The following is a 27425-nucleotide window of genomic DNA, read 5'->3' on the forward strand; positions in this document are numbered from 1 at the left end:
GTAATTACAATTTTTGATATAATATTTCAACGCAGAGCCCGTTCCTGCGCCCAACAAGAGTATCTGTGAGGAGTTAGTGTTGTGGCACCACCGCCACTCAAGGCCCAATATTTCTTCCCATTTAACAGAGGCATGTAATTACAATTTTTGATATAATATTTCAACGCAGGGCCCGTTCCTGTGCCCAACAAGAGTATCTGTGAGGGGTTACAGTGTTGTGGCACCACCACCACCACCCAAGGCCCAATTTTTCTGCCCCTGTTTAACAGGGACATGTAACTACAATTCTTGATATAATATTTCAACGCAGGGCCCGTTCCTGTGCCCAACAAGCATAACTGTGAGGGCTTACAACTTACAGTGTTCTGGTACCACCACCAAAGCCCCAATTTTTCTGCCCCTGTTTAACAGGGGCATGTAATTACAATTTTTGATATAGTATTTCACTGCAGGGCCCGTTCCTGCGCTCACCAAGAGTAACTGTGAGGGCTTACAGTGTTCTGGTACCACCAACACCTAAGGCCCAATTTTCTGCAGAGTATATAGGGCAGGCCGTATAGTATACATATACTGCTGTTCAGAGTATATAGTGCCTGGGGGCCTTGGGGACCCCCACGCCATTTTAAAAACAAATTTGGGTGCGTGGTACCCCTTAATATCCTTACCAAGCCCGAAGGACCCATGCCGTTTTTTTTTTCAATAATTTTCAACTATTTTGCCGGGACCCGACAATACATTACAGCCGCGAGTAAATTACAGTTTTTTCCTTTTAGAAATGTCATTTTGCTATGGTATTGTTCTAAACACAGGAAAAATGCGCTACTTTACAAGCATACTAGGGTTACCCCCCCCCCCCCCCCCAGGCATGATATTTAAAGGAATATTTCATTTTTATTGTTTCACTTTAAGCATTATTAAAATCACTGCTCCCGCAAAAATGTCAGTTTTTAAAACTTTTTTTTGCATTGATACATGTTCCCGGGACAGGACTCGGGCCCCCAAACACTTTTTATGGCAATAACTTGCATATAAGCCTTTAAAATTAGCACTTTTGATTTTTCACGGTCGTGTCTCATAGACTTTAACAGTGTTCGCGTGTTCGAACAAATTTGTTGCCTGTTCGCATGTTCTGCTGCGAACCGAACCAGGGGGATGTTCGGCTCATCCCTAATCTTAAAGCAGAAAATACCTTTTTGTGAATTGAGCCCCTTGTTTGTTAAGGGTCCTTTCACACTGGGGCGGTTTGCAGGCGCTATTGCGCTAATAATAGCGCCTGCAAACTGACCCAAAAGTGCCGCTGCTTTGATTCCAGTGTGAAAGCCCCGAGGGCTTTCACACTGGATCGGTGCACCGCATCCTTAACCATTTGAAAGGAACCTAATGAGATATCCAGTATGACACCTACTTACACCAGATGGACTCTAATTGCTGGGCTGCCGATTGCTGATATCTGCCTGGAAGTCATGGACTACCTGCACCCGCTACTTATTGCACAGGTGAATTGGCATAATGCTCAATTCAGAGCTTACTATGAGAATAACGCACCTGCAGAATTTACACATGTAGCACCCTGATGTCTAGGCAGGGTTGTTCTAAATTTACCTGCCAGGTATCATTGCTTTGGCCTGTTGTGAGGGATCAATTGATTTCACCCCAAGTCTGGAATTGCTGCACTTCTCTCTTCTTTCATTAGATGGCCGGGTATCTGGTGACATTAGATAGGACAAGAGCATTGCAAGAACAGATTAAGAATAGATAGGGTATCTCAGCCAATGGGCAGGGATTTTGTTGCAAGAACAGATTAAGAATAGATAGGGTATCTCAGCCAATGGGCAGGGATTTTGTTGGGTCCCTTGGCCTGCTGGGAGAGCCTATTTATTTGGGTGAGGTCAGGTGATCAGGGTTCTGTGCCACTGGATGGCTGTCTGGGTGGAAGTGTGTTGTGCTGCCAGGGCTGCTAGGCCCAAGTTTGGGCCTATCTCGGGCACATCTGGCTGCTAGGCTGTCTGAGGGCCTATCCAGAAGTAAGAGAGCAGCGTAGGGTTGGGATTGCGGCTTGCAGTCCAACCAGAAGTGACGGTTCTGCCGGCCAGAGGACCTGTTGTGGTCGGAGGTAGAGGGGAAGCTGTCACCACTAAGGGACCAACCACCTTGTTACCAGAGACCACAGTGAGTAGCTGAAGCAAGTACCGGAGCAGTATTCTCACCAACCAGGGACGGTGAAGAATCGGGAAACTTCAGCTGGTGCCAAGCCCGGGACCCAGCCAGTGGGGTGACGCTTGAGGAGTATCTGGAGTGCCAAGCCAGGGACCCAGCAGGGAAGCGGGGGTGACGCTTGAGGAAGATACTAAAGTAAGAAGATTAGAAGAGCTCACGGGATTCAGTGGCAGTGAATCCGCAAGTCTAGTGAGAGAGACTGGAAGCTCAGTGGGCTGAGAGTCTACAAGAAGTGACTGTATAAAAGTAAAGGAGTTCGATACAATCTGTTTTAGGAACTGTTCTAAGACTGTTGCCATAGGACACAGCGCTCCTACACATGCAGATGTGGTGTCTTGCTGGATGGATTTTAATAATGAAAATGGTAGCATTAGCAGTAATCAGCATGGATTCATGAAGAATTGTTCTTGCTAAACCAATCTTTTAACCTTCTATGAGGAGGTGAGCTGCCATCTAGATAAAGGAAGGACCGTAGACGTGGTGTATCTGGATTTTGCAAAAGCATTTGACACAGTTCCCCATAAACGTTTACTGCACAAAGTAAGGTCCGTTTGCATGGACCATATGGTGAGTACATCAATTGAAACCTGGCTACCAGGGCGAGTTCAGAGGGTGGTGATAAATGGGGAATAATCTGAATGGTCAGGGGTGGGTAGTGGGGTCCCACAGGGTTCTGTGCTGGGACCAATCCTGTTTAGTTTGTTCATATACAACCTGGAGGATGGGGTAAACAGTTCAATCTCTGTATTTGCGGACGTCACTAAGCTAAGCAGGGCAAAAACTTTTCCGCAGGATGTGGAAACCTTGCAAAAAGATCTGAAAAAATGAATGGGGTGGGCGACTACATGGCAAATGAGGTTTAATGTAGAAAAATGTAAAATAATGCATTTGGGTGGCAAAAATATGAATGCAATCTACTCACTAGGGGGTGAACCTCTGGGGGAATTTAGGATGGAAAAGGATCTGGGGCTCCTAGTAGATGATAGGCTCAGCAATGGCATGCAATGCCAAGCTGCTGCTAACAAAGCAAATAGAATATTGGCATGCATTAAAAGGGGATTAACTCCAGGGATAAAGCGATAATTCTCCCACTCTACAAGACTTTGCCTTACCTGGAGTATGCTGTCAAGTTCTGGGCACCAGTCCTCAGGAAGGATGTACTGGAAATGGAGCGAGTACAAAGAAGGGCAACAAAGTTAATAAAGGGTCTGGAGGATATTAGTTATGAAGAATGGTTGCGAGTACCGAACTTATTATCTCTGGAGAAGAGACACTTGAGAGGGGATATGATTTCAATTTACAAATACCTTACTGGTGACTCAACAATAGGGATACAAATTTTTCGCGGAAGGGAGTTCAATAAGACACGTTGGCCACTCATTAAAATTAGAAGAAAAGAGGTTTAAACTTAAACTGCGTAGAGGGTTCTTTACTGTAAGAGGGGCAAGGATGTGGAATTCGCTTCCACAGCAGTGGTTTTTAGCGGGGGGGGGGGCATCGATAGTTTAAAAAAACTATTAGATAAGCACCTGAACGACCGCAACATACAGGGATATACAATGTAATACTGATATATAATCACACACATAGGTTGGACTTGATGGACATGTGTCTTTTTTCAACCTCACCTACTATGCCTTTCCCTGCTGGCTGTCTCCCTGTAGAAGTCTCAAAATCTGCTAATTGACATTTGATATGACTGATTTCTGATTGGGACTCTAAAACAAAGTTAATACTGCAGCTGCAGGAACAGATTCACAGGACTCAATCACTGTGTTTAAAATGTCCGTTCAGTGAAAAATGTATTATTACATGTTATTTTATACATAGATAAGAAAGGGGTGGTGTGAGATGTTATTAAAAACTAATAAATAGCAATATGTTATTAAAAGCTAACAAATAGAAATATATTATTAAAAACTAGCGAATAAAACAATTGCAAAAGTAAAACCTTGAAAAGGGAGGGGGGAGTAGAGAGCGTTTAGTAGGAGAAGTGTCTGTGTGTTAGGTGAAGGTTACAGAACACATTTCAACAGTGAGAACAAAATGGATTCTCTTGTGCTTAAATGAACAGTACAATGAATGTCCATGTCATTTCCCCCCTTTTGTTTATTTGACACCATTCTTCTCTGCGTTACGTTCAGCCGATTGCTGGTAACTCCTGTTACATTGGCGCAGAGAGACGGCGTCCTGTTCAGCTCTCTCCTAGCTTTCTCACAATAATGGGTTCATCAGGGCTGGTGGTACATTTGTTGGTACAGCGGATAGTCACACAGAGGCATAGCCTGATGAGGAAGTAAATAACAAACATGAGAAATAGGAACATCACAATGTAAGCGCCTAGTTTCTGTAACCATGTTGCTATGCCATATAAAAAATCACCAAAACCACCTAAACCCTGAAAGGGGTTCCATCCATCTTTAGCAATATCTCTGGCCTTATTCTGTAGTTCTCTTATCTTAGCAAGATGCCCTTTAATAATGTCCTCATTATCAGAAATGTATATACAACAGTCAGTGCGAAATACCTTACACATCCCACCTTGAGCTGCAGTGAGATAATTTAGCGTTAATCTGTGCTCTAATACTACTTTTTTAAGCTGAGCCATTTCTTCATTTAATAAACCTATATCAGTGGTAGTAAGGTTAATAATCTCATCTACAATTCTAGTGTAATTATTTAGTCTTTTCATTGCTTCAATTCCCCATCCTGTCCAGGAAGGGAACCATGACCATGCCATGTCACCTTCAGTGAACAGCTCTCTTTGATCTGGTCGCACTGTATCTTTGCGAACAGCCAAAGCAGGTACTAACTTCCCAATATAACATGTACCTGTAACATTAGTAGGAAGCCAGGCGTAAGCTTTATTTCCACATATATAATATAACCCTCTACGTATGGACGGTATGCCTGCTCCTAAAAAACTGGAAGCAATAACATGGAATCTAAGGAAACCGATATTTTCACATATTGGAAACTGTGAGCAATTTGTACTATAAAGGGTTCTATTTAGTTCTGGATCTGGGATATAATAATATTGACCATAGTTTCCTCCATAAACTGTAATTTTTGCTCCAGTGCAATCTGAATTGCCCAACCGTGTACATTTAGTGTTAAACGGGCATGTAATGTTTAAACAAATCTGTGGAGTGTTTATCTGTTTCGAAACCATCAAAGTTACTGATCTGTGCTCATTAGCTGTGGAGACTATGTATGAGCCATTTATTCTGGTCCTGTTTAGATCAGTGAAATTGAGAGGCATTGCTATCATGGGTATTGTTCCTGTTTGGGGATGTAAGTGAGAACACACCCAGCAGTTACTAGCGTTGCTATGGGTTGCATCCAATTTTAACATTTGGATGAAAGGGTTATTTTTCCATGTCTCAGTTCTCACAAACAACAAAAAGAAAAGAAACATTATCATCTTTTTTTTCAAAGGATATCATCACTTCAGGATTTTCTTGCAGTGACTGGCGTGAATCCAGGTGGGCTTTCCTTCCAACTTGACAGCAGAACTGGTTGTCAAAAGCACCAAATGTGGTCCGTCAAATTTTGGTTCTAGCGGCTTTCTGACGTGTCGCTTGACCACCACCCAGTCACCTAGTTGGATTCTGTGAATACCTGAAACAGAATCTGGGTCGGGGATAGATTTATAAACACCTTCATGTATTTTATTCAATGTTCTTTGCAAAATCTGAACATATTCTAACAGATTAGAGTGAGAAGCCTGCAACTGTTGGGGAAAATATAGCCCTGTTTTGGGTGGCCCTCCAAATAAAATCTCATAGGGGGACAGCCCATGTGGTTGTTTAGGGGTAGTTCGTACAGAATATAGGGCTAATGGCAAAGCTTCCACCCATCCTTTTCCTGTATCTGCTTTAATTTTTGCACATCTGTTTTTCAAAATTCCATTAAGTCTCTCAACTTTACCACTACTTTGTGGATGATAAGGTGTATGGAAAGCTTGCTGTATGTGAAGTGCTTCCATTACCTCTTTCATTACTTCCCCAGTAAAATGGGTTCCTCTGTCACTCTCAATAGTTTCAGGAACTCCATATCTACAAACTATTTCATTCAAAATTTTCTTTGCTGTTGTTTTTGCATTTGCTTTGGCTACTGGCCAGCTCTCGGGCCATTCTGAAAAAATGTCAACACACACTAAAGCAAACTCATAGGTGCCTATTCTGGGCATCTGAATGTAGTCTATTTGAATTCTTTGGAAAGGGAAATCTGGCTTTGGAGAATGCCTTTGGGGAACATGAACAGGCCTCCCTGCATTGTACAGAGCACAAGTGAGACATGAAGCACAAAACCTGGCTGCAAATGCACTAAATCCAGGTGCTATCCAATAGCAGTCAGTAAGTGCCACCATCGTGCCCTTAGCAAGATGACTGACGCCATGTGCCAGCTGTGCTAAAACTAGGTACAAACTCCTGGGTAGACACCACCTGTTGTCAGCGCTCCACAGGCCCTGCTGATTTTGGGTAGCATTACATTTGATCCACTTATCCTTCTCTTCATCAGGGGCCTGGTTCTGCAACTGAATTAGAGTTTCTACATCCCACTGCTCTTGATGAGGGGAATCTGTCCCCGCTACCTGGGCGACCCCTACAGTGGATGTGACTCCAAATGCCATAAGGGCAGCATCCTTTGCCGCTTAATCCGCTAAAGCATTTCCTCTGGCTGTCATGTCATTTCCCCTTGCATGCCCGTTTACCTTCAAGATGGCAACTGATTTCTGAAAGGCCTCAAATAGCCGCTCTATGAGTTTTGCATGTCTCACTGGCTTCCCTGCACTAGTCAGAAAGTTCCGTGCTTTCCAGATAGGCCCAAAATTGTGGGCTATTCCAAATGCATATCTGCTGTCAGTGTAGATGTTTCCCCTTTGATTCTCTAGGAGATGACATGCTTTGACTACAGCACACAACTCCGCTTCCTGTGCTGACATCTGGGGTTTCAATGCTTCCTGATGTAAAATGGTGTCTGTAGTGGTTACAGCAAACCCTGTGTGTGGCTGACCATCATCAGTGTAAAATCTGGAACCATCTACGAATAAGTGTGTGTCACAATGTGCTAAGGGCTCATCTTTTGCTGGTGTGACAGAGGCCCTTTCTACCTCCATAAGAGCCATACAATCGTGAGAAAAACTCTCAGGTTCTACATCAGTACCATTTGTTGCATCTTCTTCATCAATTATAGGAAGAAGTGTAGCCGGATTTAAAGTAACACATCGTTTGAATGTTAAATTCGATGGAGCAAAAAGAGCAGACTGGTACTTGTCAAATCTACTGGCAGACGCATGTCTAGTATTTACTTGATTCATGATTTCCTGTACTGCATGTGGCACATACAGGATCAGAGCAGAATCTAGTACAAGCTCCGTTACTTTGTCTAGCAGCAAAATGCAGGCTGCTATGGCTCGCATACAACTGGGGGAGCCTTTGAATCACTTCCAATTCTGGTGGAAATGGCAGAGTGGAGTCCTGGATTAAAAATACTCCACAGGCAGAATTTAAAACTTCTCCTGACAGACTACTGACCACTTGGACTCCTGTAGGAGTGTAGTCTATGTTTGCTAAAATTTGGTTCAAAATGTCAGCTCCCAAAAGATTGGTAGGAACTGTGTCTGAAACTAACACTTTAGTGACAATTTCTGTTTGCTGTCCTAGCCTGAGTTTAAGTGGCTTGGACTCAACCAAATCAGTAGAGGTCCCGGTTAGGCCAACACCAGAGATAACATTTGTAGATAATAATCCTGGAGGTAAGTCCTCTATATTAAAAACACTTCGGCTTGCACCAGTATCAATTAAACAGGTTAATTCTGTTTCTCCTCCAGGATAGGGGAGTTCTTGTAAAAATACTTTTACTCTGGCCTCGGGACCATTGTCTCCCCTATTTAACATGATTGATACTGGCATACAATTTTCCTATGCCTGATCCACTGCTTTTGGCAGAGAACTGGGATCAGCATGAGGGGCCTCTAAGCTCTTTTCTAGTCTACGGTCAGGAAGATGGCAGAATTTGGCTATGTGTCCTTCCCCATCACAATTGTAGCATATAATTGGTCCCCGATTGCCATGATTTCTGAAATTGCCTTTGTCTCTTCCTCTTCCTTTTCCTCTCTGCTTCTCCATGTACATTACCTTGGGTTTGCTGTCTTTTTGGTTAATCCTGTTTTCTATGGACAACAGGATAGGCAGGACGTCTCGAATAGACATATTGCCTGCCTCAGGCCTTGCTGTGAACAACTTTTCTTTCAACTGGGGTATTAAACCATCAAGAAACCTTTGTTTCACCAGTTGTGTAGATGGACTTGCAGTTTCTCCCGCCTTCTCTTCCTCTATTTTAATGCCTGCTTCCTCAGCCATATCACTTAACCGCCTCCAATAAGCTCCTGCTGCTTCCTCTTTCCCTTGCTTAGCATTCATAAATTCAGCATGTCTGGTTTGTCCATATATTTGGGGCAATTTTTCCTTCAATTTCTCACAAACCTCCCGTCCACTAACCATCTTACCTAGATTTTTGACGTCTACGCCACATTGTTTAAGTATATAGCCAGACATGTTGCTTCCCACTGCTTTAATAAGAAGCTGATGAATGTCAGTAGCAGAAGCCTCATATGCTTCCTGTGCAGCACTAAGTTTGTTTGCAAACCCAATTGGATTCTTTCTAGGATCTCCCAATCCCTCTAATATGGCTCTCATATCTTGGGGACTAAAAGGTACATGCCATTTAATTTGAGACTTACTGTCAACAGCATCACCTTCAAAAACTAATTGGGTTCTGACAGGATAAACTGCAACAGATTTCTCTATGCCAGGGTCAGAAGGGCTGGCATCTCCCTTCCTTCTCTCTTCATCTTGCTGCCACAATTTGGAAATTATGGTTTGCTCTGGAAGTTCAGACTCTATCTCTCTTTCTCTGGCCAAAGCCTTAAGTTCAGAGAGATCTAGGTTTGCATATGTGCCTTTTGATTTATGCCAATCATCTGTTTGTAGGATACGAGCCAAATCCCTCTTTGTAGGTTGATATGGGGCTGTTAAACCTCTGCTCTCTACTATATTGCATAGCTCATCTTTTGTGTGTTCCATGTAATCTAATTCTTTTGCTTTTGTGCGTGGATCCCTTAAAGCCAAACTGGCAGCCACATAAGGTGGGGGGTCCTCCTCTACAGAGTCTTCTGGCCAAACGTAGTAAATTTGGGCAGTACTTTTATTAAATATCTCCGTCAAGCCAGTTTGATTTGCTACTTTAGCTTCTGTCTCCCATGTGCAAGCTATTCTCCACGTTCCTTCACTGCACAGTAGTGGGCCATAATCGTGCAGAAGAGTTTGCCATACTTTTAAATCAAAAGTCCCTTCAGATTTTAAAGGTTTAGCTGTTCCCTTTGTCCATTCTACCCATTTATCTAGGGGCTCAGTATAGGCAGAACCGTACCTTCGGTTCATATATACTCTAGCGCTCATCTTGCGCTGGGCATTTTCTGAAGGCCTCTCTCCCTTCATTCCCTTAATTAATTTAATGCCCATAATGACTGGCCAGTCTTCTCTCTTCTCTACTTGTGCCTATACCCTCTTGCCTCTAAAACAAATAGTACAGCAAATCTGCAGATTTACAAGAATAGTCTCCACTTATCTACGTGGATAGAAGGGGTTTATGACAATAGACAAAACACTCATTAAGAGACCCTCCTCGTCTCTTCTCTTCTCTGTGAGTTTTATCTGACCCTACCATGCGCCTCTGACCCAGGTCGCCCACAAGGAGTCAACGCAGGGAACTGCAGAGGATTTTCCCTATCCACACACAGTCCAACCCGTGAAGGGGGACACAAACACATTCACACACACACGTTACCCAACCAGAAAGGTCCGAGAGTGGTCTGGTTCCCTTGAGAACCGACAGATAGGATACATAGGAAAAGGCAGAAATATAGCAAGCTTAAGGGCAGCTTACCTAGCCGGCATTTGAGGTCTGCGTTTCCCGATGATCCCGATCGAATCGCGGTTCCTTCTGGAGACTCTGCCAAACTCCTGTTATGGCTCGCCAAGACTGATATGACTGATTTCTGATTGGGACTCTAAAACAAAGTTAATACTGCAGCTGCAGGAACAGATTCACAGGACTCAATCACTGTGTTTAAAATGTCCGTTCAGTGAAAAATTTATTATTACATGTTATTTTATACATAGATAAGAAAGGGGTGGTGTGAGATGTTATTAAAAACTAACAAATAGCAATATGTTATTAAAAGCTAACAAATAGAAATATATTATTAAAAACTAGCGAATAAAACAATTGCAAAAGTAAAACCTTGAAAAGGGAGGGGGGAGTAGAGAGCGTTTAATAGGAGAAGTGTCTGTGTGTTAGGTGAAGGTTACAGAACACATTTCAACAGTGAGAACAAAATGGATTCTCTTGTGCTTAAATGAACAGTACAATGAATGTCCATGTCACATTGCAACTTCCTAAGGGTGTCCTCGCCCTGTGGAGAAAAAAGAGCAATCCTGGATGGCTGCACTCAATTAAATATAAGGCATCTTTAATGGAACAAAAATAAATAAAATCCAAAATAGGTCACATCAGAGGTGGATAGTACAGGACAAATCGCTAACGCGTTTCACATCTACTGATGCTTACTCATAGCTAAATTAGCAGTTGTCAACTGAGTGCATATCTGTTCAAGAGAAAATAAATCTCTTTGCATTCAAGAAGTGTCTGGCGCCCTTGAATCTACCGTGCATTACACCCACTATGCCTTGCAACCCAATCAATACAGAAGGATGTCAGCTGTCCCTGGCTCTGGAGGTTCTCATTAGACTAAAGGAGGCCTGGGACTTTGCTATACACAGGATTACCATCTAACCTGCATTACCTGCCTGACCCATGGGATAGCCGTTTCTAGCATCTCCATTCACTCACCTTGTTGATTGCAACCTCTTGGAGGACTGCCGCAACTACAACCATCCAGCTGTCACTTGAGGAAGCGGATTTGTGAGTACACTCATACACATTACCGATCATATCGTCAGTTTTAATGGTGTACCCGGATTGTTGGGACCCATTCATTCACTGGCCAGATCGGATGTATGTATTTATCTGTGCATCCCTGTGACACTGTATTGCAATTTCCATCTGTGGAGTCACCTTCATATGATTTATATCTGTGTGTGACATTGTGCGGCATCAATAGTGGTATTACCAGTGGATGAGGGTATTCCCTCACTATCCAGTTATCAGTCACGGCTTGATCCCCTGTTTTATTCATACCACCAGGATCATCAGAACGTTTGTTTCATCCATTAAGGTGGGATTATGTCTGGTTCATTTAGGAATCACCTACACAGAGGTGATCATTATCCAGTGAGATCGGTCCATATGAGGATTCCCTGACCTGGTATTGGGTTACTGCATTCGCCCAATGTGGCTATAAGTTTCAGAGTCCTATACTTAGGCAATCGGGCAATTACCTGGTCTGGAACCATCATTGGGTAGAGCTTGGATTCAGGTGCAGTCATCACGGGTACCATCTAGGGGGGTTATCACAGTCTTTGGGTTCCAGCTCCGGCATGGTGATAAAGCGGTTCCCAGCGATCCCACACATGTGCTGAGGGGAGATACCGGATGGGAATGGGCTCATATGTTGTACTATGTTTTGATGTGTTAAATGCAACTGTTAAATAAGTTGCTTATAGTTTATATTGCTTTGCCAAATTATTGCTTCATATAGGAATTAAGACACAGAGTCAGAAATCCGTGTATCAGTTCTTGAGCATAATGGACTGCTGCTCTTTAATCTTTCCAAGGCCTTTTATACAAACAATAGCATTAGCACAACCCCCCCACACAGGGCAAGGGTAAACAACAACAGGAGTCACCTGGGCTACGAACACAAGCTTCAACACCATGGCAATACAGTTACAAGAAAACAAAAGCAGAGTTTAACAGCCAAAAAGTTACATTCAAAACAGATTTACATGTAGTCATCATATTAAGTGAGAAAAATAAATCCCTGACCTTATCAATTTCCCCCTTTGACATCATCCTCTCCTTCCCCCTGGGTCCTCATGAATAAGTTCTAGTCAGTTTTTCCCCAGAGTCCTTTCCCTGACCGCGGGTTGTCAGAGGGGTAGAACCCATCCCCCTAGGTATTACCAACATCTTAAAATTCAAGAAGAGGAGTTTTATAGGAGTAGGGTGATGTCAATACACATTTATCGGTATTCCCTGTCTATTCTCCTAATTTTCCTATTTATTTTCCTGTATACACATATATTCGTGATTGTAAGTGATATTAATATTAGAATAATAATTACCATTGGACTTAACAACCAGTGAAAGGTATTGGTTGCTGTTGAAGACATTCCACTAAATATATCCCACCAATGTGGTGCAGTATCCTGTTGTATCTGTGAGGAAAGATGTACTAGTCTACCTTTGTCAATAATCGCGGATACGAGGTTATTCTGTAGGGTATGTTCTAGTGTTTCTATGTGTTGTCTTAACAACTCTGATTGTTCCAAAACCTGTTTTAGTGGTTCTAAAGAAATTATAAAGGGTGTAGTGTCAGTGAGATTATGTACCTCATAGACTGAAGAGAATATCTTATCGGCGTCTGGTTCAAAAAGATAGGTGTCGTTACCCCATTGTAATATTTTAATCTTTTTTATACATCCCGCAAACGGCGCCGATTTATTTAATGCTGACATGGTGTGGTTATCATTAGTAATGATACAAATATGCTGGGGTCCTATTTCTATGAATCTATTGTTCACATTTATCGGTGTTCTTTGCATTTTGCATATGCTAGTTTGGTATTTTAACAAACAAGGCTCATATACTGGGGAACTTCTGCCACATACCATTCCCTTATTAGTTCCTTCACATAGAGTTAAATCATGGGTTCTGTTTCCTTTATCTACATATTTCCCATATATTTCTGGATACCAAAACTCGTCTTTAATTACTAATGGCATGACCACTATTTTACACATCTCCATTACATCTGCTACCCGGTATGCTTCAAACCTTACTTATTCATCTCATATCCTGAATCATTTGCTACTTTAGGATCATCTATACTCCATTCAAAAGTCATTGTTTCTTCTACCTCAAGTACATTAATACCAGGAGTCCATGCATGTATTTGTAAAACAACAATTTTCAACAGAAAATATGTAAGTAGATATTTCATCATGTTGTTTTCTCGGGTTGTTTCTTGCAATGTGATGCGTGTATCCAGGTAGGTTTTCCTTCCAGCTTTACTGAAGTGGCTGTGGTCAAGAGTACTTGGTAAGGACCTTCAAACCTGGGTTCCAATGTCTTTCTGGTGTGTTTCTTTACATATACATAATCCCCTGGTAGCAGCGTATGTGTACCTGTTATTGAATTAGGGTCTGGAAGAGAAGAATACACACTTTTGTGGATCTTAGTTAGACGTTGTTGTAATTGTATCACATATGCAGTCAAACTATCACATTGCAATTGCATACTCTGTGGAAAGTATAAACCCAATCTAGGTGCATTCCCAAAAAGTATCTCATATGGGGATAATCCTGTCTTTCCTGTTGGAGTGTACCTTATAGAGAACAAAGGCAGGCATTCTGGCCAAGGCTTGTTTAACTCTTGCATGGCTTTTTGTATTTTTAACTTTATTGTCCCATTTACTCTCTCCACTGATCCTGAACTCTGTGGGTGGTAAGGGGTGTGAAAACTTTGTTGAACCCCTAACATGGTCATCACATTCTGCATGATTTCTCCTGTAAAGTGTGTCCCCCTATCTGATTCTATGGTTTCAGGAAGACCAAACCTAGGTATTAACTCAGTGATCAGTTTCTTAGCTGTGGCTTTAGCTGTAGCCGATTTTACTGGATAACTTTCGGGCCAACCTGAGAATAAATCGATACACACGAGGACAAATTCAAAAGGGCCGCTCTTAGGCATTTGTATGTAATCAATCTGCAGTCTCTGGAAGGGGTATTGGGCCCGGACCTGGTGTTTTCGTGGGGTTTTCACTTTCTGTCCTGGATTATTCAGGAGACAGATTTGGCAGGCTGCACAGTAGTTTCTTGCAGTACTACTGAATCCAGGGGCGAGCCATCCTTGGTTCACAATCCTATACATGGAATTGGAACTGACATGTGTGGGTAGGTGAACTGCCGCTGCCATTGCTGGGTACAGAGAGGCAGGCAGGCATATTTTGCCCCCTTCCCTCCATACATTGTCAAGGTCTGGTGCTGCTCCCATTCTGACCCACTTATCTTTCTCGCTCTCCCCTGCTTGCTCCTGTAATTTACTTAGCTGCTGCCATGTTGGTTCTGGGATACTCACCTCTACCGCTGCTAAGGTCTCAGGGCTTCCTTCCCCTAGAGCTGCCTGTTTTGCAGTCAAATCTGCAAATGCATTTCCTTTTGCCTCAATTGTTTTTGCGCTCGTGTGTGCAGCTATCTTCATGATGGCCACTCGTTTAACCTTTTGAAGATTGTTCAGGACTCTCTTAATCCCTTCTCCATGTTTTACAGGTGTACCTGCTGCTGTCAGATAACCTCTAGCCTTCCATATATGGCCATAATCATGCGCTACACCATAAGCGTAGGCAGAGTCAGTGTAAATATTCCCTTCTCGTTCTTTTAAGTATTCTAGGGCTTGTTCTAAAGCTTTTAATTCTGCTTCCTGTGCTGACATGTGGGCCGGTAAGGCCTGTGCTTCAATTACCTGCGTATCAGTCACTACAGCATACCCTGTGTGATATTTACCCTTGTCATCAGCAAACCTACTGCCATCTATGTACAAAGTGTGCTCAGCATTTAAAATTGGTGTATCTGTAACGTGTGGGAATCCCATTGTCTCCTGTTCCATGAGCTGAAAACAATCGTGTTCATCTACTTGTTTAAACAAAAGAGTGTCAGGTACCTCATTTCCTTTCTCACTAGTACTATTAGTACTATTATTCCCCCTTGCCAAATCTGGTGACTGAAGAGGCAAAAAGGTAGCCAAATTTAAGGTTGTACTGCGCTGAAAAGTGACATTTGGAGGTAAGAGTAAAGTACACTGTAACCTTAATTGCCTAGCCATGGAAATGTGTTTGGGCTGTACCTGAGACAAGATTGCATGTATGTCATGTGTGGTATGCACTACGACTGGATTGTCTAGAACAATCTCTGATGACTTATCTATGATAATTGACACTGCAGCTACCGCCCGTACACAGGACGGTGAACCTCTAGATACTGGATCTAATGCTGCTGAAAAGTAAGCGACTGGTCTTTGTTTTACATGTGCCTGTGTCAGAACACCTGTGGCATGTCCAGTGATCTCAGCAACGTACAGATTAAATATCTTGGTGTAATCTGGTATACCAATAGCCGGGGCAGAAATCAACAACTTTTTCAAAGTGATAAACGACTCATAAGCTATTTCTGTAAGCATATACGGTACAATTTTCAAACAATCGTATAATGGCTGCATCAAAGCGCTAGCATGTGGTATCCACTGTCTACAATATGACACGATACCTAAAAACATACGCAATTGTTTGAAATTCCGTGGGGGTAACATTCCCTTTATCACTTGAACCCTCTCCTCAGTGAGATGTCTCGTACCCTGTGATATACAATGTCCCAAAAAGATAACTTTTTCCTGACACACTTGTAACTTTTTCTTATTAACCTTGCAACCTTTTTCTGCCAAAAATCGCAACAAATTAAGGGTGGTGGCCAAACAAGTTTCCTTGTCAGGGCAGCATAACAATAAATCATCCACATATTGTAACAATACACAGGAATCTGGTGGTACCCATTCTCCCAACACTGTTTGCAATGCTTGCGAATACAAGGTAGGTGAATGCGCCATACCCTGAGGTAGGCGTGTCCAGGTTAGTTGCCGATTTTTGATTGAAAATGCGAACCAAAGTTGGCATTCTTCAGCAAGCGGGACGGAAAAGAAAGCATTCGCTAAATCTATAACCGTAAAGTACATACTGGTTGATGGTATTTGTGACAGTAATGTATGTGGATTGGGTACTAAAGGTGTCATCGGGGCTAGTATTTTGTTGACCGCTCTAAGGTCTTGGACCATTCTATACTTAACCGGACTACCGGCTACTGATTTCTTTTTAACCGGGTACAAGGGAGTGTTTGCCGGTGATTTTACCTCTTTTAGAACTCCACTTTTTAAGAAGGATTGGACCTGCATTTCTATGGCCGTCTCTTGAGGTGCACTAAGTGGATACTGCTTTTGTTGAGGAAGCACTGCTCCTGGAATCAGCTGTAGGGTAACCGGAGGTATGGGCAAAAGTCCAACATCAGCTGGATGTTTTTCCCATAGTTCTCCTGGAAGGGACGACAAAATCTGATCTAAGTCTGAAGGAGGTGTACCGGACAATTCCGATTCCTCCTCTAGGTATTGTATCAGGTTACACATCTCCATGTGTTCTTGATTATCCCCTATAGCTAAGGTGACAGTGCCATCTGTGTGATAGGTAATGTTAGCTCCTATTTTCTGCAAAATGTCAGCTCCTAACAAATTAGTGGGGGCTCCTCTGGATACCAGAAAGCGTGAAAGGAACATGTGGTTTCCTACTTTAACTTTCAGAGGTTTTGTAAGCGGGGCGTCGGCTAAAATGCCATCATATCCAGTTATTAGTAAAGTGTCAGGTGATTTTTGGCCAGGGAGTAGTTCAGAGTCAGAAAGTAACGAGCGTGAAGCTCCTGTATCGACTAAACAAGAGATTTTCTTATTACCAACCGTTATATTTGTCTTAAGCATTGTTGTTTTGGATTTTTCTAAAACCGGGGTGAGTCATGCTCGTGGACCATCTCCCTGCTGCCTGATATGACTATTTTTGTTGTCCCTGGGCTGGTTCCTTCTCTGATTAACTGGAGAATCAACACCTTCCTCTCCTTCATCCCTTATTCTTTTCTTACAGTTGCGTCTGATGTGACCAATCTTGTTACAGTAGTGACAGGTAAGGGGTTTGCGAAAGGAACCTCTACCTTGCTCTTGGGGACCCCCGAGTGCGTTGATAGCATGAGATTTCCTCCCTTTGGTTTCTGCTAAGTCCGCCTCTATGCCTTGCGCTTTTTGTAACAACGTCCCTCTATCTCTAGTTGCCCTCCACTCTGGTGTGCAGGCTTTCAGTCTCTCACTTATCTGTGGAATTAATCCCTCCATAAATTGTCTATTGAAGGCTCGGATTGTGACTGGCAGGGCCAAGTCCAATCCCTCATCTGCCATCATACTTTCCATAGATAAGTAAAATTCCGATACAGTCTGTCCTGGCATTTGCTTCATGGGTGATATGGACCCCCTCTCCTGTTGTTTTGCCTGACAAAAAGCTTCTAATCTAGCAATAAAAGGGGCCCTTGAGTCTATATGTCTGACATGTCCTGCCTCCAGGTTGCCATCCCCATCAACTTGTCCTGCAGGTCTGTGTGGACCTGTTTCTGTCATAAACTGGTTAAACAGGGTCAGAGTCATTTTGTGTCTGCATAGATCCTCCCCATCCTGCCAGGTCGCTTCATGTGTATTCATTAACTGTGTCACAAATCTACAAAAAGCAGCTGGCTTTGCTACCGGGTCTGGGGCGCTCTGTATTAATGCCATAAGGGTGTCTGCCGACCATGGTGCCCAAGTCCTTATTTGCATTCTACGAGTGACAGTAGGTGGGGCATTTGGATGGGCTGCTTGTCCAAATTCTGGATTGTTTACCTGAACAATGCGTGTATCAGTGCGTACGGGAGCTACAGTTTCTGGATGAGGTTTTTGTGCCCCACAATGCACACATTCTACTGCCCATTCTGGGTTTTGTGCTCCACAATCCTGACAAACCCATCCTCTCCGCTCAAGTACCGGATATATCTTGTGTGGTTTGCGTTCTACGTCAGTGTATGGGGGTGGGATGGCTGAGCTGGGAGCCTCGACATTTTTTGTTCTTCTATCTTTCATATCCCAACCATCACAATCTGGATTATACTTCCACCCCTCTTCTTTCGCTCTATTTGAGACCTTAATTAAGCATTGAACCTGACGCATCCATTGCTTCTCTAACACCTCTCCTTGTCTGTCCCTTTTTATTTCACTCCATACATCCGGGTCTAAGCCCGCTGCTCCTTTCACCTTAAATTTACGAAGGACATCCTTTAAGTCCTGTGCTTCGGTTTTCCCATAAATGTTCTTAATTATCTGTGGCACCGTATAGTGCGCCACAATTCCCTGACGGGGTTTTGTGTTCCTCTGGCCCATTCTAACAGTCCTGCCTAGGTAGCGTGTGGGACACTTAGTGTACAATATAATGCGGCTACAACATATACAAGAATGAATAATTACTTTATATGCTAGCCCTATAGCAAACCAGCTAAGTTACACTAGTTCCTCGTTGCCTTCCTCCTAGGGTGCTAGAATTCTAGAAACCTCTCCGGAATGAGATTTCTGAAACCAAATTACTTTATATGCTAGCCCAAAAATAAATAATTACTTTATATGCTAGCCCAATAACAAACCAGAATGCGGCTACAACATATACAAAAATGCGGCTACAACATATACAAGCATTCCTTTAAGTGGCCAGGTATCCGACTAGATCTCGGGACTTTGTTGAGACCTTATTCCCCCCTCGTATCTGGGAATCCCTCTCATACACTCTTATCCCTGCTTTATGGAGCAGACAGGGCTTATACTCTCAACCCGTCTATGGTTTATGAGTTAGATGTGAGGTTAAGCATAAGCGTCAGACCCCCAAGCTCACAAGCCCTCAGGTTCCCAATCGTGTGAGGTAAGGCGCATTCCGTTGCTTAGTTCGGCAATCCCCTTCTAACTCATACCATCCTTGACAAGGCTCATTCACTTTCTCAACAAGACAGACAAGACAAACACAGATAACAAAAACAAACAAATAATTCCAGCAATATAAACGAAAATATGCAGTAATTCTAGACTCACCACTACAGAGGCTGGTGTTTTAAAACCAGGAGAACCGTAACTGACAGAACGGATAGGCACAAATCAGGGGAGCACAGAATATAAGAAAAATAAAGCTTTTTCTTACCTGCGCAGGTTTTTTTTTTTTGATCTGTGATTCCCGGAGTGCCTGTCTTTTGGTTCCGTCAGCGTAGCTCATCCACCTCTTGTAGTATCATCGGTGAGTTCCTCGTCCGGGCGCCAAAATGTTAAATGCAACTGTTAAATAAGTTGCTTATAGTTTATATTGCTTTGCCAAATTATTGCTTCATATAGGAATTAAGACACTGAGTCAGAAATCCGTGTATCAGTTCTTGAGCATAATGGACTGCTGCTCTTTAATCTTTCCAAGGCCTTTTATACAAACAATAGCATTAGCACAACCCCCCCACACAGGGCAAGGGTAAACAACAACAGGAGTCACCTGGGCTACGAACACAAGCTTCAACACCATGGCAATACAGTTACAAGAAAACAAAAGCAGAGTTTAACAGCCAAAAAGTTACATTCAAAACAGATTTACATGTAGTCATCATATTAAGTGAGAAAAATAAATCCCTGACCTTATCAGATGGGTGGGAGGGCTGAAGGGGGTTTTGTATTTTTCTTGGGGGATGTGGGATCTTATGTGAGGGAGGAGGGATTATTGCTTTAGAGCTGTATTTTGATGCCATTTTTAACAATAAATTTTGAGGAGATAACCAATGGGTGTGCAGATATATTTGTATTTAATTTTTTTGTGACAATTTTGCATTTTGTATACACACCCTACCATTATTTCCACAAGAGCACCACCAAATGACAAGTCGAATCACTTTGCAAAAACTCCCCTTCCAGTAAAAACTCATCATCATCTCCCTTTACTGGAAGCACTAATCTGCAGGCATCTCCTCTGGTAGTCTAGGAGAGAGGCAATCTGCTTTTATCTAAGGTGTCCTGCTGAGCTGCCTATCCTCCTTTGAAATAAGATAGGATCAGCATGAACTTTGTGCAGCTTCAACTGGCTTTCATGGTTTTCCATTCAAGAATCCTGCTCTCTACACCACTGAAGTTTTATTCCCTGTACATACATGCCCACTAGCTGGAGGGCAGACACCGAAAACAACATAGATCCTGGAACACAGGCAGACAACTTAAACAGGAAGTGTGCAGAGCCCGCCAATACAAGTATATTAGGCTGAAGTGATGCACACACATAGCTCCCAACTGTCCCTGATTTTGAGGGACTGTCCCTGATTTGGAGCAATGTGCCTCTGTCCCTCATTCCTCCTCATTTGTCCCTCATTTTGATCTGATCTATATAGTTGTATATAAAATACACTTTTTATCTATCAAAAAGTGTTTTCCAGCACTAAACCTTTCATCTGATTTCTAAATTGCTGCATTAGTAAATTCCAAAAGCCAATATAAAGGAATAGTAGTGGTAAAAAAAAGAACTTGTGGGTTTAACAAATCTTGTTTTTTGTACAATTCTCCTTTAAGGGGGTGTGGCAAGGGGTGTGTCCTATGTCTGCATACTTTGGCTGATAGGTGTCCCTCATTCCCATCTCAAAAAGTTGTAAGGTATGCACACAGATCCCACCAATTTATAATAACTCTTTACATTTATTAAAAATGTATAGTTTCCACCTTTTACCACTTCTGTATACTTTGATATTACACTATGCTGATTCTCTTCTCCCAATGAAAAAACACAAAGACGAACACAGAAGAAAACCACTATCATTCTATCTATATGATACCAATAGTGAAAAATACTGGTGATGAGATTTGTATATTTTCTGTATGATATAATACTGATAAATGTGTTTTTTGGATATGAAATGTCCTGGTGTAAATTGTGCCTGTATAACATGTGGCAGGGCTAGGAATATACACTTCATGTAGACACAGTATGTATGAGCAGAATATGCAACGAAATATTATATGAATGCCAAATTCAATGTTTGGGGCCATGTTCAGAGGGAGGCTTTATATGTGTGTGTGTGTGTGTGTGTGTGTGTGTGTATATATATATATATATATATATATATATATATATATATATATATATATATATATATATATATATATATATATATATATATATATATATACACGGTTGTGTGAAAAAGTATTTGCCCCCCTTCTGATTTTTTATTTTTTTGCATATTTGTCACACTTAAATGACTCAAATTTTATTATTACACAAAGATAACCCCAGTAAATACAAAATGCAGTTTTTAAATGATGGTTTAATTTATTAAGGCAAAAAATCTGTCCAAACCTGCCTGCTTTATGTGAAAAAGTAATTGCCCCTTAAACCTAATAACTCATTGTGCCACCCTTGGCGGCAACAACTGCAATCAAGCAATTGCGATAACTGGCAATAAGTCTTTCACATTGCTGTGGAGCAATTTTGGCCCACTTTTCTTTGCATAATTGTTTTAATTCAGCCACATTGCAGGGTTTTCCAGCATGAATGACCTGTATAAGCATCTCAATTAGATTTAAGTCCTGGTTTTGACTAGGCCACTCCAAAACCTAAATTTTGCTTTGTTTGAACCATTTGGAGGTGGACTTGCTGTTGTGTTTTGGATCATTGTCCTGCTGCATAACCCAAGTGCACTTGAACTTGAGGTCACGAATTGATGGCCAGACATTCTCCTTTAGGATTTTTTTGGTAGAGCTCAGAATTCATGGTTCCATCAATTATGGTAAGTTGTCCAGGTCCTGAAACTGCAAAGCAGGCCCAGACCATCACGCTACCACCACCATGTCTGACTGTTTGTATGATGTTCTTGTTATAAAAAGCTGTATTAGTTTTAAGCCAGATGTAACGGGATGCACACCTTCCAAAAAGTTACATTTTTGTCTCATCAGTCCACAGAATATTTGGTTAAAAGTCTTGGGGATAATAAGGATGTTTTTTGGTAAATGTGAGATGAGCCTTTGTGTTCTTTTTGGTCAGCAGTGACCTTGAACTCTCCAATGGATGCCATTTTTGATCAGTCTCTTTCTTATTGTTGAATCTTGAACACTGATCTTATGTACCTGAGCAAGTGAGACCTGCAGTTCTTTAGATGTTGCTCTGGGTTCTTTTATGACCTTCTGGATGAGTCATCGTCATGCTCTTGGAGTAATTTTAGTAGGCCGGCCACTCCTGGGAAGGTTCCCCACTGTTCCAAGTTATCTCCATTTGTGGATAATGGCTCTCCCCGTGGTTCACTGGAGTTACAAAGCCTTAGAAATGGCTTTGAAACCCTTTCCTAGACCCATACATGTACATTACTTTGTTTCTAATCTGTTCTTGAATTTTTTTCGATTGTGGCATGATGTGTGGCTTTTTGTGATCTGTTAGCGTGCTTCACATTGTCAGACAGTTTCTATTTATGTGATTTCTTGATTCAACAGGTCTGGTAGTAATCAGGCCTGGGTGTGGCAAGTGAAATTTAACTCAGCTTTCTAAAAAATTGTGGTTAATCACAGTGCATTCATGATTCAGCATGGGAGGGGGCAATTACTTTTCACATAGGGCCAGGCAGGTTTGAACGGCTTTTTTCCCTTAATAAATTAAATAATAATTTAAAAACTGCATCTTGGATTTACTCGGATTATCTTTGTGTAATATTAAAATGTGTATGATGATCTGAATCATTTAAGTGTGAGAAATATGAAAATATGCAAAAAAAAAAAAAAATCAGGAAGAGGGCAAATACCTTTTCACACAACTATATACAGTTGTGCTCATAAGTTTACATACCCTGGCAGAATTTATGATTTCTTGGCCATTTTTCAGGGAATAGTTACATAGATAGTTACATAGTTAGGTTGAAAAAAGACACTAGTCCATCCAGTTCAACCATAAAAAAATAAATAAATAAAATAAAAAATATCGTACAATCCAATATACCAAATTCTATACCCACAGTTGATCCAGAGGAAGGCAAAAAACCCCAGCAGAGCATGCTCCAATTTGCTGCAGAAGGGGAAAAAAATCCTTCCTGATCCAAGAGGCAATCGGATTTCCCTGGATCAACTTTACCTATAATTGTTAGTACCCAGTTATATTATGTACATTTAGGAAAGTATCTAGGCCTTTCTTAAAGCAATCTATTGAGCTGGCCAGAACCACCTCTGGGGGGAGTCTATTCCACATTTTCACAGCTCTCACTGTGAAGAAACCTTTCCGTATTTGGAGATGAAATCTCTTTTCCTCTAGACATAAAGAGTGCCCCTGTGTCCTCTGTGTTGACCGTAAAGAGAATAACTCAACACCAAGTTCACTATATGGACCCCTTATATATTTGAACATATTGATCATATCCCCCCTTATTCTCCTCTTCTCAAGAGTGAATAAATTCAGTTCCTCTAATCTTTCCTCATAGCTGAGCTCCTCCATGCCTCTTATCAGTTTGGTTGCCCTTCTCTGCACTTTCTCCAGTTTCCCAATATCCTTTTTGAGAACTTGTGCCCAAAACTGAACTGCATATTCCAGATCAGGTCTTACTAATGATTTGAACAGGGGCAAAATTATATCTCTCTCTACGGAGTCCATACCTCTCTTAATACAAAAAAGGACTTTGCTCGCTTTGGGAAACGCAGCTTGGCATTGCATGTTATTATTGAGCTTATGATCTACCAAAACCCCCAGATCCTTCTACACTACAGATTCCCCCAGTTGTACTCCCCCTAGCATGTATGATGCATGCATATTCTTAGCTCCCAAGTGCATAACTTTACATTTATCAACATTAAACCTCATCTGCCACATAGATGCCCAATGAGACAGTGCATTGAGGTCGGCTTGTAAATTGGAGACATCCTGTAAGGACGTTATTGTACTGCATAGCTTGGTGTCATCTGCAAAGACAGAAATATTACTTTTGATCCCAGACCCAATATCATTTATATTAAAAAGTAAGTTTCCCAGCACTGAACCTTGGGGTACACCACTGATAACCTTAGACCATTCAGAGTAAGAATAATTAACCACTACTCTCTGAATTCTGTCTTTTTTGCCAGTTTTCTATCCATTTACAAATTGATATTTCTAAGCCTGTAGACTTTACCTTACACATGAGCGGTGTGCAGGGAACTGTATCGAGCGCTTTTGCAAAATCCAAGTATACCACGTCCACAGCCACCCCTCTGTCCAAGGTTTTACTTACCTCTTCTTTAAAAGAAATCAGGTTTGTCTGACAACTTCTCTCTTTCATGAATCCATGCTGTCTGTTGCTTAAAATGTTTTTTTCCAGCAAGAACTCGTCTGTGTTTTTTTATATAACGCTCCAGTATCTTCCCGACTATAGAAGTTAAACTAACAGGTCTATAGTTACTTGGTAAAGACTTTGATCCCTTTTTAAATATAGGCACCACGTTCGCCCTGCGCCAATCCAGTGGTACTATTCCTGTCATTAATGAGTCCCTAAAAATTAGATACAATGGCTTTGAAATTACAGAGCTCAAATCTTTTAGGATCCATGGGTGGATGCCATCAGGTCCAGATGCTCTATCCACCTTTATTCTGTCTAAATATTTCTGGACCATATCACTTTTGAGCCATTGTGGATCATTCGGGGCTGTGTCAATACCACCCCTATTTTGGACATGAGCCCCATGCTCTTTTGTATACACAGAGCTGAAGAAAGTATTTAATAAATTAGCCTTCTCTTTGTCCACAGTCACCCACTCTAGATTATTTTGTAAAGGGCCTACATGCTCAGACCTGACCTTTTTACTATTAATATATTTGAAGAATTTTTTGGGGTTTGTCCTACTATCTTTTGCAATCTGTTGTTTGTTTTGAATTTTTGCATCCTTGATTTCCTTTTTACATATTCTGTTAAATTCTTTGTAACATTTAAACGGCACTAGTGTTCCTTCATTTTTATATTTTTTAAAAGCTCTTTTCTTATTGTTTATAGTTTTTTTAACGTTGACCGTGAGCCACATAGGTTTTATTTTTAGCCTTTTAAACTTATTGCCCATCGGAATATACTTTGCAGTGAGGTCCCAAGCAGTCTTTTTGAAGAATTCCCATTTCTGTTCTGTGTTTATCAATGCCAATATTCCCAGTCTAAATCCTGGAGAGCAGCCCTCATCCTTGGAAAATTTGCTCTCTTGAAGTTAAGTGTTTTTATCTTTCTCGTATGTATTTCTTTTTTACAGCTAACATCAAATGAAATCATGTTATGATCACTGCTACCCAGGTGTTCCTCTATCTGAACATTAGTAATAAGCTCTGCATGGTTTGAGATTACCAGGTCCAACAGAGCTTCATTCCTAGTTGGGGCCTCAATAAACTGGACCATAAAATTGTCCTGTAATAGGTTTATAAATTTTTGCCCTTTAACTGTCCCAGCAGTGCCATTACTCTGGGTAGTTAAAATCCCCCATTATTATCACAGTCCCAGCCCTTGCAGCCCTTTCCATCTGTGCAAGGAGCTGAGTCTCCACCTCCTCGTTAACATTGGGTGGTCTATAACAAAATCCAATGATTAACTTTGAACTACGCACATCTATATGCAGTTGCACCCATAATTCTTCAGACTCATCACACTCTCCGTCATGAAGATGAATGATAACACAAAAACTTTTCTTTCACTCATGGTTAGTGTTTGGCTGAATCCATTTATTATCAATCAACTGTGTTTACTCTTTTTAAATCATAATGGCAACAGAAATGACCCTGATCAAAAGTTTACATACCCCAGTTTCTTAACCACTTGAGCCCCGGACCATTATGCTGCCTAAGGACCAGAGGTCTTTTTCAAATTTGCCACTGCGTCGCTTTAACTGCTAATTGCGCGGTCATGCAATGCTGTACCCAAACGAAATTTGCGTCCTTTTCTTCCCACAAATAGAGCTTTATTTTGATGGTATTTGATCACCTCTGTGGTTTTTATTTTTTGCGCTATAAACGGAAAAAGACCGAAAATTTTGAAAAAAAATGATATTTTCTACTTTTTGTTATAAAAAAAATCCAATAAACTCAATTTTAGTCATACATTTAGGCCAAAATGTATTCGGCCACATGTCTTTGGTAAAAAAAAATGTCAATAAGCGTATATTTATTGGTTTGCGCAAAAGTTATAGCGTCTACAAACTAGGGTACATTTTCTGGAATTTACACAGCTTTTAGTTTATGACTGCCTATGTCATTTCTTGAGGTGCTAAAATGGCAGGGCAGTACAAAACCCCCCCAAATGACCCCATTTTGGAAAGTAGACACCCCAAGGAAATTGCTGAGAGGCATGTTGAACCCATTGAATATTTATTTTTTTTGTCCCAAGTGATTGAATAATGACAAAAAAAAAAAAATATTTACAAAAAGTTGTCACTAAATGATATATTGCTCACACAGGCCATGGGCCTATGTGGAATTGCACCCCAAAATACATTCAGCTGCTTCTCCTGAGTATGGAGATACCACATGTGTGGGACTTTTTGGGAGCCTAGCCGCGTACGGGGCCCCGAAAACCAATCACCGCCTTCAGGATTTCTAAGGGTGTAAATTTTTGATTTCACTCTTCACTGCCTATCACAGTTTCGGAGGCCATGGAATGCCCAGGTGGTACGAAACCCCCCCAAATGACCCCATTTTGGAAAGTAGACACCCTAAGCTATTTGCTGAGAGGCATGTTGAGTCCATGGAATATTTTATATTTTGACACAAGTTGCGGGAAAGTGACACATTTTTTTTTTTTGCACAAAGTTGTCACTAAATGATATATTGCTCACACAGGCCATGGGCATATGTGGAATTGCACCCCAAAATACATTTAGCTGCTTCTCCTGAGTATGGGGATACCACATGTGTGGGACTTTTTGGGAGCCTAGCCGCGTACGGGGCCCCGAAAACCAATCACCGCCTTCAGGATTTCTAAGGGTGTAAATTTTTGATTTCACTCTTCACTGCCTATCACAGTTTCGGAGGCCATGGAATGCCCAGGTGGTACAAAACCCCCCCAAATGACCCCATTTTGGAAAGTAGACACCCCAAGCTATTTGCTGAGAGGCATGTTGAGTCCATGGAATATTTTATATTTTGACACAAGTTGCGGGAAAGTGACACATTTTTTTTTTTGCACAAAGTTGTCACTAAATGATATATTGCTCACACAGGCCATGGGCATATGTGGAATTGCACCCCAAAATACATTTAGCTGCTTCTCCTGAGTATGGGGATACCACATGTGTGGGACTTTTTGGGAGCCTAGCCGCGTACGGGGCCCCGAAAACCAATCACCGCCTTCAGGATTTCTAAGGGTGTA

General features: G+C 41.6%; 1 protein-coding gene and 1 long non-coding RNA gene across 3 annotated transcripts in view; one reads left to right on the forward strand and one right to left on the reverse strand.

Annotated features, from left to right (window-relative positions):
• Positions 1-27425, forward strand: part of LOC141128405 (large ribosomal subunit protein P2-like) — an 866266-nt gene that overhangs the window by 545899 nt on the left and 292942 nt on the right. The window lies entirely within an intron of this gene.
• The window catches only part of LOC141129976 (uncharacterized), a 63124-nt gene continuing 39688 nt past the window's right edge, over positions 3990-27425 (reverse strand). The window contains exon 4 of the long non-coding RNA XR_012241930.1: positions 3990-5850. This is a non-coding gene — a long non-coding RNA (uncharacterized lncRNA). The remainder of the gene's footprint in view (positions 5851-27425) is intronic.

This window comes from Aquarana catesbeiana, linkage group LG02 (genome assembly GCF_042186555.1).
Source record: "Aquarana catesbeiana isolate 2022-GZ linkage group LG02, ASM4218655v1, whole genome shotgun sequence".
Taxonomy (NCBI): domain Eukaryota; kingdom Metazoa; phylum Chordata; class Amphibia; order Anura; family Ranidae; genus Aquarana; species Aquarana catesbeiana.